The sequence below is a fragment of the Cyprinodon tularosa genome, unplaced genomic scaffold (genome assembly GCF_016077235.1).
Source record: "Cyprinodon tularosa strain WSP-4 unplaced genomic scaffold, ASM1607723v1 ctg868, whole genome shotgun sequence".
NCBI classification, from domain to species: Eukaryota; Metazoa; Chordata; class Actinopteri; order Cyprinodontiformes; family Cyprinodontidae; genus Cyprinodon; species Cyprinodon tularosa.
The window spans coordinates 192925-200907 of NW_024039638.1; positions in this window are offsets into that span (position 1 = coordinate 192925).

A 7983-nucleotide genomic window follows, 5' to 3' on the forward strand; every position below is an offset into this window, starting at 1 on the left:
TTTTCTTGATAGCTTCCCTTAAATAGTTTTAAATACTTGCTGCAAACAATTAAAACTTCCTTAAAACATACAGTATGCTGTGTTCCTTCTGACTGAGATGTTTACAAACCTCCACCACTTCTAAACTTACTCAAAACAATATGGGTTTTTAAAGAAGTGTGTCACTGTTATGATGTTTTAATATAGATCAGCTGTTTAAAGTAGTCCAGAGATTTCATTTTTAACTTTACAACTTGTGGTGACAAGATGCAAACTTGAACTTCTTCTGTAGTTTAGTAGACATTGAGACGGGGGACTTGGGTTCAGATCCTGGTTGCATCAAGAAGGGCATCTCTTGTAAAAGCAAGTTGTATGACTTGATGTAGTGACCCCATGTAAAAAAAATTAATAAATAAGCAGCTGAAAGGGCTAATCAGATTAAGTCTATAAGGTCTTTGAGCATGTGGTTCCATTCCTAAAACAATGTTTGGGGCCAGCAAAGGTTCACCATTGGGTCCTCAGCTGGCGTATATGTATGGGACACCCCTGGAACATCAGATCCCATGTTAATGTTCCATTCCCATTCATTGACTGTAGATAGATCTCTAAGCTGAGTGTCATTTGTTATGGTTCATGTTATAAACCCTGGCAGCATTCCTAGATAATATGCTAGTGTAGCTTAACAAGTCTCTGCTATCTGACATATCTTTGTCACCAGGCCGCACGTGCAGTCAGATTTGTTTACAGAAAGTAAAAGACATTTCTTCATATTTATATCTAAGAGAAATTAAACTTTAACCAAACCAACCTTTGATCAGGATGAATGACATATTTTTTCACAGGAGAATTTCCTTGTTTGTGTTGATATACAATCAATAATGTCAACTGATATAGAACTGAACCATTATCTAGAGTTACTTTGATAAAATGTGTGAAGCAATGAGGTGTTGGAACCCTAGTTTGGTCTTGGGCTCATCTAAAAGATGTATAGATTTCCTGATGGAGGTATAACAGCTGTTCAAGTGACTGTTTTCAAGTCACTTGAAAATAAGTGGGTGAGTTTTTGAATCTATTTAACAAATCTCCTTTAAGTAGGAGGTATTATTTCACATGATGATGTTTTCTTGACATTGAGCTGTGGACATTTTTACCCCAACACGTTGTTCCCGGGTGATCAGGCCAGTTTGCTGAAAGCAAGTGGGACCACATATCTGGCCTGTATCTAAGTTTTTCTAGTCACATTTCAGACACACTGACATGTGGTCCTGAATCGGCCTTAAATAAGATCTTTTGGTACGAGTCTCTATTGGAAACTACACAGGCAGATTAGAAGTGGCTCTGACATCATTATCCATTGCATTCATTGCAACATTACAGGAAACAGTAGCAGTTAGCAAAACAGACAGGAGACCAAAATAGTTGTGCATATTGTAGAGATAGCAAGATATTTATAAAGAGGGATAATATGTTATTATTCAGAGGAACCCTCTAAATGTTGGACACAGTTTGTGTTGTAAAATTCCGATACAACCCTTAAAACAGAGGTTGTTATATGACATACGCTATATATGTTAATGTGACCTTCTGCTCCTCCTGATGGCCAAAACACTAGTTTGTAGTAGTCTTCTACCTTAGGAGTTGAGAGGAGATTAATATGTAATTAAACAATTACCTCAACAGGATAAAGTTCTGAATAAACTCATTCTCTGTGAAGTTTTTAACATCCCTGTCCCACCATTGCTGGTTGTGTCTGCAGTGCTGAAATGGCAGTAAGATCTCCCTAAAATGCCAATAGAAAGAGTACACTCTCCTTTTATTAATGTGTTTCCTCCTCAACACCGGTGACACAGTAAATGGCTTCTCTTGTGCGCTGGAGTCATAACAACTGCTTTTCAGTATTTACTGTTGTGCTGCATGTGACGGCACTTGTTCTTATAGCCATGCAAGTCAATTTGGAGCTGCAAACAGTTCATTTTGGCCTTGAACAGGGGCAGGGCTGTGAATGAGTATAATTCCAGTGGAAGGGAGTTCTAGCCACTGCAAAGGCACAATCTCTCCACTGTTTGTACCTCAACTGTGAGACCACCAGCTGGTGTTGTTCAGAAGAGGGAAGGGTTCCACTAGGCTGGATATGGGGTCAAAATGTCAAAAAGCTAAAATCATGCAAGACAATGGGCTATACAGAAAGCAAACGGGATTTTCAACAAAATTCTTAACTGAAGCAGCAGCTATTGGAGAGAGTAAAAGACAAATGTGATTGGGTCATGGTTGATTGTATTGGTGAGGAGCTTAGCAGCTGCATTCTGCATGAGGTGTAAATAGTATATATATCGGCTTGATCGAGTCCAGTATAAATATCAACTAATGAACTAATACACTAATAAGCAAAGCTGGAAAAAGCTTGCCTCTACAAGGAATTAATTTGATAACTGAATTTGAATTTGTTGTTAAAAGTCATCTTTAACAGAATGGCTGAAGTGTCTTTCAGGGCTGTATTTGGTGGGTTGGAAAGATGACAGGATATGAACTCTGCTTTGCATTCTTTCAAAGTCGTAGTGATAACGAAGTTTTGATGTCAACAAAATGTGCTTGAATGGACTTGCTCTCACCAGGTAGAATGGAAAAGAATGATTACTTTATATTAGTTTTACAACCAGGGCACACCCTGCAAGAGCTTGGCACTGTCTCACATGTCTGTCAGGGAAAAAAAAGTCTAGTATAAAAGTATAGATCACCATTTGATTATTTATTAGTAGGTTTTTCAAGCTGCACGTGCAGCATCTAATCTAATCTAATCAACAACAGTACAGGCTGTTCTAGTTGTCAGCCCCAACCTATCAAGCAACAACTTGATCAGTTATTTCTTTAATTTAGTTTCTATACCACAACTCTAACACTCTGAAGCTTTACTATTCCTTAACATTATGATGATTTATCACACCACCTACTGACAATTCTCCACTAATGTAGAAGACATTTTCTTTTCTCAAGCACTTCCTTTACAAACTCAGTCCAATCTGCATCCATTGTGGAGAATCTGGGACATCACATTAAACAATGGGAAAATACTGAAAAACTAGAACAAAAAGTGGAATCCATAGGCATAGACCTATAAAATGTGTGCATTGTTTTAAAATGGTCTATTAGCCTATTTACATTAGGAAATCCAGTCAAAGAACCAGCTGGCAGGTATAGCCATGCTGTTTTACTAACAGTTCACAGCTTTTATTTGGTGAAAAGCACATCTTTGAAGCCAGGCTATATTCAAGGCTGTTCAATAATTGCAAAACCTTTTCTAGAAGCTACAATATAAGCCAAATTTAGCTTTTAGAAACAACAGAAACCCACCTGTTAACGGTATTCACCTTGACTGTAACCCAATGAAAATGTTAAAATCCAAATACTGTGAGCATCAGGTGATTTGCACAAGTAACACCAACAATAGAGTTTTTTTTTTCATCTGTTCTTTAGTGTCTGATTGTTTTTGGCATAAAAAAGGGAGCTATAAACTTTATGATTCTGCCAGTTCAGAGTGAACAAGTTTAGGCACATCTTAGAGAATGTCTGACTGATCACCCAGTACTTTCAAACATCTGCAGTGATCCCTGTAGGAAACATCAAATACCACGTTTTATTTAAGTTGAATATTAATGAGGAATAGAGGAAATTGCTTCAGTTGCCAACTGAATTGTCCAGTTAACCGTTTGTCAAATGAAGATTACTAACATAAACATAGCTGCATTTGACTGCCCTCTTGTGGTAAAACAAGCAATAGTCGCTATGTGCACTAACTAGGACTTTGACAGTCTGCAGACACATGACACTTGGAGAAAAAACAGAGCAATGTGTACATGTATGCATATGTATAGCAGTATTTAGATAAAGTAAATAAAAAGAGAGGCAGGTTGTGGCAGTGCAGGTTTGCTTATTTTGTTTGTGATGGAGTGTCTGACCTCTCAGACTGTATGCTGTTCATTGTGTCCATCAGAGAGACCACCTAGAGAAAGATTTAGTCTTTTTGTGGGGTCATTAAAGATTTAAGCTGCTCTTTTCCTGACCATAGACTTGTACAACTCCTGGGAGGAGGGGTGGTGTCCCTGAATAATCACCAGGTCCTGTAATATGCAAACTCGTTATTGTCCTGGATCAAATCAGTAGTGTTGGTGATGATGGAAAAATTCCCAGCCTTAGCTGCTACAGTTGCTCAGCTTGGAAGATGTCTGGGTTGATAGCATTGAGGGCCAAGCTGAAATCCACACAAGGATCCCTGAGTGTGCATCTCTGAGTGACCGAGGTGGATGAAAGAGGTCCCTAATTGATTAAATAGAAAAATATAATTTCTCCAAGAAAATTCTCAAATACTTTCTCACAGCCACTAATAACTGTTTATTGGCATTAAGGAGAGACATTGAAATTAAACCTTCTAAGCTACCATCATCATTTATTTAAAGGTCTTAGTATACAAGTCCAGAGACTTTAAATGAAGACGAAGTGCTGATGAATGTAGGGGGAGCTGAGAGCACCTCTGTGTCTGTCTGTGTCCTCCTACTCAGCCAGCAGTGTGGAGGCAGAGCGTTTATTCTATTCTGGTCCCTCAAATGTGAGGTCTTTTCTTCACTGCTCCCTCCAACACCATAGTGACTCATCCACACTTGTCTGCAGGCAGAAAGGCAAAAAATGAAAAAACAAACCATGTCATGTAGAATATCAGTGCATTCATCAACTGGTTTCCTCAGTAACTGAAATATCTTTTATATTTTAGTGCTTATATGAAGGTAATCAGTCATAAACATATTTTTGTCAACTTAAAACTTCAGAGCAACAACAGAGGTATGCAATTTATTTAAAAAACTGTTTTTTTTGTTTGTTTTGTTTTTCCCAAAATACAAGAGTGCTAATCTGCTGGTTTCCATGGTCCAGCTTTTCCTTTCAGAGCACATATGAGGTTGATTTTAAATCCAACCACTCAGGGTGAAGTATGGTAAACCAAGACTCCCTAAATCAGGGGTCAGCAGGATTTGCTGGCCAAGGGCTCTGCCCTCACTCCTACAAAACAAAAACGAGTCCAAAGCTGCAAAAAAGACTGCTTATTAAATTTCATACTTAGAACAAAAAAAAAGTTTCTTTAAACAGAAAAAAAAACAGGATTATATTTTTTGCTTTGGTTCATGAACAATGAAAAATGTATGAATTTCCCATTGAGGATAAATATGTTAATCTTGTACTTATATTAAACCTATTGAAAAATAGATATAAAAATCATAAACCACTTTCCCACGATCCTCAAACTGTTTATGACGTCAGCTTATCTGGGCATAAGGCATCATTTAAATCAGGACCAGCTGTATTTGCTAATATTTAGTGTGCAGAAAAGGAGTTTGACTTCAGTTTCACTGGCTCACAGCATAAGCACAAATTTATAAACAATAAAATTTGTCAGTGTGTAAAGCCCTGTTGCTGCAAATCATTATGAGCAGGCAACCAATGACATGGCTCTGCAACTTGAAATCTTAAACCATTTGAATAAGAGACTTAATCTAAAAAGTTGGATATTTTATCCTAAATGATCATAATACTATCCTAGGCCATTACGTTCAGTGTTACAATGTGTAAAACTATCACTTGTAAGTTAAGGAAGAAAATATGGGGTAACATGATTTGTTTGCAGAGAAATAAACAATTATGTTGCCCTGAGAGGTAGAGAAAGATGGAAGGCCCTCTGACATCTAAGTCACACAGTTCGCACTGGGTGTTATACTTTGTCTTTGCAATATATGTTAGTATATCTAACAGTTCTTTCTACAGGATTTTTAGTTTGATAAATTGCTAAACTCCTGCATGATTTATGTATCTAAAGTATGAGCAATGCTGTTGTGTTTAGTAACTGTGCATGTTTAGTCATGAACGGTGTAAAATGTAAAATGTTTTCTTTCTTTCAGTACAGATGTTTAGTCAGCTGGACTTTTCATACTAAGCAGTCCTTATGCAGAATCAAAGCACAGAACCACCACTGGCATAACTTTAAAGGTGTACAAATAATAAGTACTTCACCTCTAAACTGGTAAAAACAGTTTGTTTTTGTTTATTTTATTTTTTTTTTATGGGCAGGGGTTGAGCTTATAGGGCTCATGCATCTTTTTTGTGAGATGGAGTAACCTCAACAGAAAACATGCTTGCTTAAGTTGTTTAGATTTTCTCAGCAAAGTTGAAAGACTGTTGAATTACAAACACCACACTAATGCATCGATTCAATGTCTGTCAAGTTTTTATTTTTATTTTATTTCTGCCCACTTCTGTACATCTGCAGGCACAGTTTATGTGTTAAGTTACTTATTAGAACTGATTGTTTAACATATTGAGAAATGCTGAACTTTATTGATAATGGATAAGTCATAATCTGTTCTAACCTTCAGTAGTATGTGTGTTTGTATCATCAACAGCCATAAAAAGACATGCCACACCATGAGGAGAAAAAAAATGAAGAAGAACTTTGTTCTGACCAACTGATGCCAGTGCATGTGATTTTGTGGTTTTGGAAGTAGATTGACGATTGTTCGCATTATCTTGCTGAATCCCATGGTTTCTCTCTGTCTGTGCAAACTGCACTCGGTTAACCAGACTAGCTGAAAAATTACAGCCATGTGATCCTGTTGTCATCTGTGCTCAGATCTGATCACATGGACTTACGACAGACACCTCACGTGTGAAATCTTTTCCGTCCCTCCACGTCCTTTCATTTTGTTTAAGTTTCAATAAAATGCTCTCAAACTGAGAACTACTACAGGACACACTAATCTGTACAATGGCGAAACAGACTGAGTCCCGTGTCACGCTCATCAGAGGGAGGAGAACCTGTGACAGTGCATGATTAAAAAGAACTGTTAATCGGTTTCAATATTTTGAAGATCTGAGGTTCTTCTACACAGGAAGTGCCTAAAAATCCACCCTTCCTGTCTGCTTCAAAGCATAATGTATTAGCAAGTTGATTGGGTTGCGTGTAGTGAAATGCTGATGTGGCACAGTTCACATACAGCTGAATGGAAATTGCTTTTAGCTTTCACATCCTACATTGTAATGTCGTATTTCAGGCATATCTTCAATTCTCAGAATAATGATTCCCTCTAAAATGTATGAGTTATATTGTATTATGTCCATATGAGTAGATATAGTAGGAAAGTACAAAACCAATGCAGAACTTTTCCTCCTTGAGTAAGAAACATGGCTTTGCTGACTTTCTGTTGTGTAATCTGGCAAGACTGTCTTTCCAAGTAAGGCAAGTGTCACAACTGCTGTTTTTCTTCTCCTGTTGAGAAATACAGGAGTGTTAGCCATTTGTATGCAATCTTTGTGTGACTGCATGAAAAAATATATATTCATCACCAGTTTGACACTTTAATCATTTGTTCAAATAAAGTAAAAGCCACATGTGGATAAAATTGTTAGCACCCATAATTTAATAATAGAAAAGTAATATTAGATAAAGATTTAGTGTAAGTAAACATCTGGAAGTCAGACATTGCTTTAAAACCATGGTTCAATAAAATTATTCTTATAAATGAACTAATGAAACAGACCTGGATAAAAATGATGGCATCCGTAGAAAGACTGAAAATAATGTGGCGACGAGACATGTTAAATCAAGGTGTGTTCACTCATTAGTATTACAGTCGTCTACAATCTTTAATCAGTCAGTGGGCCTATATATAGGACTACAGGTCACTGCGTTGTTTGGTTACATGATGTGTACCACACTCAACATGGACCAGAGAAAGCAAAAGAAAGAGTTGTATTAGGAGATTAGAAAAGAGATTATTGACAAGCATGTTAGAGATAAAGGCTACAAGACTATCTCCAAGGAGCTGGATGCTCCTGTAACAACAATATGACATACTATTCAGGAATTTAACATCCAGAAAACAGACAAAACTCTATAGACGGTGTCGCAGAAGGAAAGTTGTTGAAAAAGAGACTGATATAAATATGAATGATAACAAATGAGATATA